General features: G+C 44.0%; 1 protein-coding gene across 5 annotated transcripts in view; it reads left to right on the top strand.

Moving 5' to 3' along the window:
• Positions 1 to 4,166: 4,166 nt before the first annotated feature.
• The window catches only part of MAPK9 (mitogen-activated protein kinase 9), a 42,044-nt gene continuing 39,733 nt past the window's right edge, over positions 4,167 to 6,477 (top strand). For 2 of the 5 annotated variants that reach the window (XM_080991419.1, XM_080991423.1), the window contains exon 1: positions 4,168 to 4,311. The gene's annotated coding sequence lies outside the window, so the exon portion shown is untranslated. Of the gene's footprint in view, positions 4,312 to 6,477 lie in introns of all 5 variants that reach the window. The other 3 variants (XM_080991420.1, XM_080991421.1, XM_080991422.1) reach the window with 3 other exon arrangements.

The following is a 6,477-nucleotide window of genomic DNA, read 5'->3' as shown; positions in this document are numbered from 1 at the left end:
GATGGAATTCACTGGTACTAGAGGAGATAATAGCTACTAGTTTTCATAGCTTTAAAAGTATATTAGACACATCTCACAGAGGACAAGTCTAATGGATATTAGTTATGATGAATGTATGAAATTTGCAGTTCCTGGAGGTCAACAACAGGAGAGGATTACTTTTTCATGTCCTGATTGCAAGCCTTCCAGAGGCAGTGGTCCACTGTGGCTGCTCTTATGTTCTTAATTAGCCTGTGCTCTGCTGTGATTTGATGCCTCTTCTTCAACCTTTTGGCCTGGCATTGTGGACACTGTCGGATCCACTGGTATAATTAGTTAATTTTATATCCTGGACTTAATGGTGGATAAGGTATAAGTAATAAATTCTTATTCTTATGGAGAGCAGGTTAGGGATGTGGGCTCTTTAGATGGTAATGTGTATTACTTCAGAATATAGTACGCTAGTCTTGCTTTGTTGGGGGGCCCTTTTTCTCATTCTGCTGTGTTCTGCTGCATATTTCAGCCCTGGTGGTGCCTCTGGATGAAGCTCACAGTATAGTCTTGGACAAATCAGGGTGAAGAAAAAAATTCTAACTACAGTATGGGGATGTTTCAAAATTTCTGATTACTATGAACTGACACAAAGTATCAGTGCCACTGACAATGCAGACAGGTAATCATATTGTGCACTTAACTGGTGTATCTTCAAGCTTCATGGAACTTTCCAAAGTAAGAAAATGACTGTCTATATTTCTAGCAACTGTGTTGCTGAAGTTCTATCACTTCTTCACTTCCTAGAGAAATAAATTTTGCCACAAAGATAATTTCTCAATATGTTCCCATACTGCAGTTTTCAAAGTAGCAATTTTTACGCTACAGCTCACTGAAGAGAATAAGCAGTCTGTACAATAATGTCCCTTTTTGGATAAAATTCCTTTAACTTTGAGAGGCTGCACATGAGATGTAGATTCTCTGCTACTTAGTGACTTCAATTTATTTAACTAGTTCAAGCTCAATGGCAGCCTCAAAAGCCATGGGATTTGGGATAAAGTGAGCTTACATTCTTTGTTCCCCTGCAAAACCTGTTCCAGAATTTTTTTCCCTTTAATTAAAACATCCTGTTCTTCTGATGTTTCTTCCTCTACCCCCACTACTATTATTTTTATCTCATAGTCGGTAGTGTTCAGTTTTTGCTGGTTCCTCAGGTAAACATCCTTAGAGGTGCCCGTGGATTCATTGCTGTGCCGGGAGACACATGTTGGCAAGAGCACTTTGCATTGGCTGTACCCATTTTTGTCTTATCTCCTGAAGGGCTGTCCCATAGAAGAGATTAAGGGTCAATCTGCAGACCTATTTTTTTATATTCACATATAGTTAACATGTTCGGAATCATTTTGAAGATGATTTTCCAGAGTTTTATTATCTGACAACAGTTTTACAAAACAGATTTTTTCATGTGAGTAAAGCAGCCAGAAGTGTGCTATGAAAGACAACCCAAATTCCTCTATCCCCCACCCGCTAAAGTTTGGTTAAAAATCTCTTCAATAAAACAGAATAGGTTAGTGACCCTTTATTGTACTGATAGTTCTGCTTTCTCATTTGGTAAACAAAATAAACTTTATGTTTGGACTAAAGGAGCTGTGGGACACAGGTGGTGCTGTGGTCTAAACCACAGAGCCTAGGGCTTGCCAATCAGAAGGTTGCTGGTTCGAATCTCCATGACGGGGTGAGCTCCTGTTGCTTGGTCCCAGCTCCTGCCCATCTAGCTGTTTGAAAGCACGTCAAAGTGCAAGTAAATAAATAGGTACCGCTCTGGCGGGAAAGAAAATGGCGTATCCGTGTGCTGCTCTGGTTCGCCAGAAGCGGCTTAGTCATGCTGGCCACATGACCTGGAAGCTGTCTGCAGACAAATGCCGGCTCCCTCAGCCTGTAGAGCGAGATGAGCACGCAACCTCAGAGTCGGCCACGACTGGACCTAACAGTCAGGGTACCTTTACCTTTAAAGGAGCTGTAAAATATGATTGGTCAAGCCCCACTCTTACCTGTATGACATCAGGATTAGGGTGGCTGGCTGTGGCTTGCCCAAAATAACCTCGTGGGCCAAATGGGGAAGTCTGGCATGCCAAGACTGGCCCATAGGCAAGAGGTTCCCCACACCTGATCTAGAGATAAAAAAATTAACCTCAGGAGCTGAAGCTCTCTTGCCTTGCCTCAGGGGACAGTAAAAAGGTAAAGGTAAAGGATCCCTGACAGTTAAGTCCAGTTGTGAACAACTGTAAATGGTTGAAGGCAGTATTTAACACAAAGCGTAAATGAATTTTAACATAATATAAAATAAACACCACAAACGGGGGGGAATAATGACCCTATGGGAAGTGTGAATATCCTGAAAGAAAATGCAGAAAGAAAGAAGCAGAAACAGCTACTGAAGTACTGTTGTCAGTTGGCAACTTTGTTGAGTTTGAAAACAAAATTTATTGACCATGTGATGCAACATAATATTCATCCTCTTTGTAAAAAGAGGGATTTCTGTGACATTTGTTTTCCTCACAAATTGTATATGTTCAGTTGCAAAGGAACAAATTATTAGGGTGTTGCCACAGCTAAGTGCAAATTCCCATGGGCATTACAGCATCACACATGGGCTTGATGCTGACCTACAATTTGTGAATTCATAGTTAACCTCATATGCACACTTGCTTTTGGTCTTGCTTTGCAGACATTTATTTGAGGAAGTCTATCAATGAATTGTCTCAGTTAGATTGTTCATGTAACACTGGTCACAGGTCATTTGCCAGAAAATATTTCTTTCCACAGTCTCCAATGATCATTACAATAAGTTGGACACTTATTGAAGCATTAGATGTTTATTGGCAAGGATAGGGAAAAAACAATTCATACTTTTAGCAAAAACACTTGTTCGTAAGGTTGCAAAATTGTTACATTGGTCAGAGTTTTTAAAACATAGTAAAAAGTAAGCATTTAAATTAGCAGCGGTATACTTACTGATTATTTTGAATTAAGAGGATCAAGTCAGCTAATGAACAAATGGTTTAATGTTAATTGGAGTTCAAATAATATTAGCTAATACACAAAATGTCATATGAAGAAACTTACAAATCTTACATTCCATACAGTACATTCCATACAGTATGGAATTACCCTAAAGAGTTGCTATCTTTTGCCCCCAAAGGCTTAAGTTACAGAAGGATAAATTATGTGGGTTCCTCTTATGGGCTGCTGCCCTTTTTGAAACCTTGAAGTTTTACACCAGTGATGTAAGTTGTATAGTGTATAATTATGTTTTGGATCTTTATTGTTAAATGCATACCCACCCCCATATAGAAAAAACTGTACCTTAAAGAAGCAGCCTTCTCTTTCCTGCTGATTTCTATTGTGTCAAATGAACAGGATGAACATCTGCTTAGTGTTCTTTTGTTGCCAGATGAATCTCATGCTTGGTGAGGATAAAATTACCAGATGCCATTTTTCATAGAGGTGTCTCATTGTAATGGAAACAATATAGATTAATTTCACAGTTGGGTGTGCATTCCTCTATCAGTGGATGGCGATGTTTAAACTCCTTTCCCCATATCTGATATACCAGCACGAGATTCAAATGTCACTGTCACTGACCCTTGTATGCCACACTTTCCCAATATCCTATTGTGGTAAATAGCAGGTTACCCGACGGCTCCAGCCCTTTGCTGGGATTGCAAAGTCCAGGGCATTTATGCATATGAATACATTTCAAAAGCAAACACGTCGCACTTAATCCGTTCTCCTAGCGTTTTGATATATGAAAATGACGTTTCCACTGCTGTGCGGAGTGGGGCAACTAGCTGTGTGTCGAGTGCTTCATTCATGCTTAACGTCATTTCACCTCACAGCGGAAAAACATAATTATGTGGAAGCCTGACATCAGCCATGCGATCATTTGCTGGTTTGTCTTCTTCATCTAATACAGTATTATACTAGGGAAACGGCCTTCCATATGTGTTACCCTATGTGAATATTGGAACCGCTCACTTTCGCACAGGCAGGTGACGTTACCTCAAAGCACACACCCCTCCCCCCCTCCCGCCCAGTCACCGAGGAAGGCTTGTCACTCCTTACCTTATATAGTGGCCTTTAACACCCGCCTCCGAAAGACTGGTTGGCCGACCCTCGAAGAATGTCGGCGTGGATTGGCCGCGGCGGCTGCCTGTCATCACGCTCGGGGCCTGGTGCGGCCTGTGAGGGACCGAGGGAGGCCATTGCGGCTGGAGCGTCTCCGAGAGCTTGGTCAGGAATCGAAGAGGCAGAGTGGCTCCCCCGAGGGCTTCCGAGGAGGTGAGGCGGGCGCCGGAGCGGGCATGCTTGGGGCCGGGCGAGCTGTGGGTGCGGCCGAGAGATACCAGCGGGGCTGGCGCCGGGAGGAGGCTCCGGGGGGTTGTGGGTGGGTGTGGGGAGCGTGGCGGCGGCGGCGGCGGCGGCGACCCCCGCAGACGGCTGCGTGATGACTTCAGCCCCCCTCCCCCACCCGGAGCTGCGGCTGGAAAGTTTCCCCGCCACCTTGGCAGCCCCCCTTCCTCCTCCTCCTGCCCCTGGCGAGGGGGCGGCGGAGGCTCCCGCTTTAGGCCCCGGCCGGGTCCAGCCCCCCCGTTCCCACCCCGCGAGCGCCCCCCGTTCCCACGACTCGTTTTCGTCTCCTGAGCAGCCGCCCGGGGAAAAGCGGTCTGGTGCCGCCCGGGGAGGGGGGGGGGTCGTCTCACAGGGGTCGCGAAACACGCAGGAGGTCCTTCCCACCCCGCTCCCGTGGCATCTCCTCGCCTGACAGCATTGGGCTGACCCGGCTTGGCTGGTACCTGCGCCTCTCTCGCCTCCCTCCTGCCGCTCACCCCCTTCTGTTGCCGCAGTGGTTCTCGTCCTTTGCGGTTTGTGAGCAGGAGATGCCAGGGATGGACCAGCCTCTTCGTGCTCTGACGCAGGGGTCGGACTGGAGGGTCCCGGTGGTGGTGGTGGTTTGCTAAGAGCTGCCACCCTCTCTAAACACTGGTCTGGGAGCAAATCCCATTGAATCCAGCGGAGCTTACTTTTACTAAGCAGGCCCGCATAGGATTGCGTTGATGGAAAACCAAGCCCCCCAGGAGCACTTTGGTCCTGCCCTCGCTAAGCTTTCAGATGGGCGTTTTGCAACAGTCCTGGTACACATTTTCAATGCCAGAACAGAGCTATCTAATCTGTGCTATGGAAGGTGGAGGTTAACAACCCAGCTCTGCACGTTTACTTGGAAGTAGAAGCCGTTGATTTCTGTAGGATGTACTTTCAAGGAAATGTGTTTTGGATTTCTGCCCAAGCTTTCTTTGAATATCCCCTGTCCCATCACGGAGGCACAGTAAACTGTTCTATTCTTAAATTATTGCCAAAGGAGAGAGGGAGATCAACAATTCAAGCAGGAGTTATTGTTTAATGTAATTGAATAGCACATCTAGGTTGCCACTAGTGCTCCTCTTGATGTCATACTTTTCTGGATAAGAATGACTGTGCTTTAAAATTAGTATGGTGTATTGTCCGCTTGTCAAATTGTTGAGTTTGAGTTGTGTTGGATTGTGTAATTATATCCCTCACATAGAGAAATTACCTTTTAAGAGAAGTCTGCTTGTTAGATCACTTTTCCATTTCATGTGCCAACACATAACTGAAATTATTAAGAATGCTAGCTAAAAGTTGCCTTCTAACTTACATGATACTTGTTGGTAGCTTATTTTGTTAAGAGCATTTTTTTGGTCACATATAGGGAACATGTTTTTCTTCTGCTTCTTTTTTTTACTATTGCTCTTTATACACCCCTTCTTACATTTGAAAGTGCATTATTATCGACCTTGTATTCATGTTCTTGTGAGAAGGGTCTCTGTTTAGTCTTTTTTTAATAGAAGGGGAAGGTGATTCTGGGGTATTTTTTACTTGTTCAGAATCATGGATATTCAAATCCAATACATTTTCTGTTAGATATATCTTGGAGATAGTTTTAATGTCAAATATTGTTTTGGTACTGTGATATGTTAAACATATACTGAGTTCCTCTGAAAGTAGGTAGGATGTAAGTTTTAAAAAGAAATGTCCATAGTACAGTCTAAGCAGCTGATATACATGCTGGAACTGCACCTCTAACCTAAGAACATAAGATCAAACTAGAGGCCTGTCTCGTTCAGCATTTTATTCTCCCAGAAGTCAACCAGATGCCTATGAGAAGCTTACAAGAAGGATATGAGCACATTAGCACTCTCTTACTTGTGACCCCAAACAAAAGATATTCAAAGGCATACTGCCTCTGATACTGGAGGTAATGTCATGATCATATCTAGGAGCCATTGCTCACCTCCCTGAATTTGTCAAAATACTTTTTAAAGCCATCCAAATTGATGGCCATCACTACATCTTGTGATAACATTTCCCACAGTTTAACTATGTGCTATCCTGTTTGTACATCACACTAAGCAAGATCATTGCTTAGCA

Source organism: Podarcis pityusensis, assembly GCF_964106645.2.
Source record: "Podarcis pityusensis genome assembly, chromosome: 2".
Classification (NCBI taxonomy): Eukaryota; Metazoa; Chordata; class Lepidosauria; order Squamata; family Lacertidae; genus Podarcis; species Podarcis pityusensis.
The sequence above is the reverse complement of the archived record's forward strand: the minus strand, read 5'-3'. Positions and strand labels throughout refer to the sequence as shown.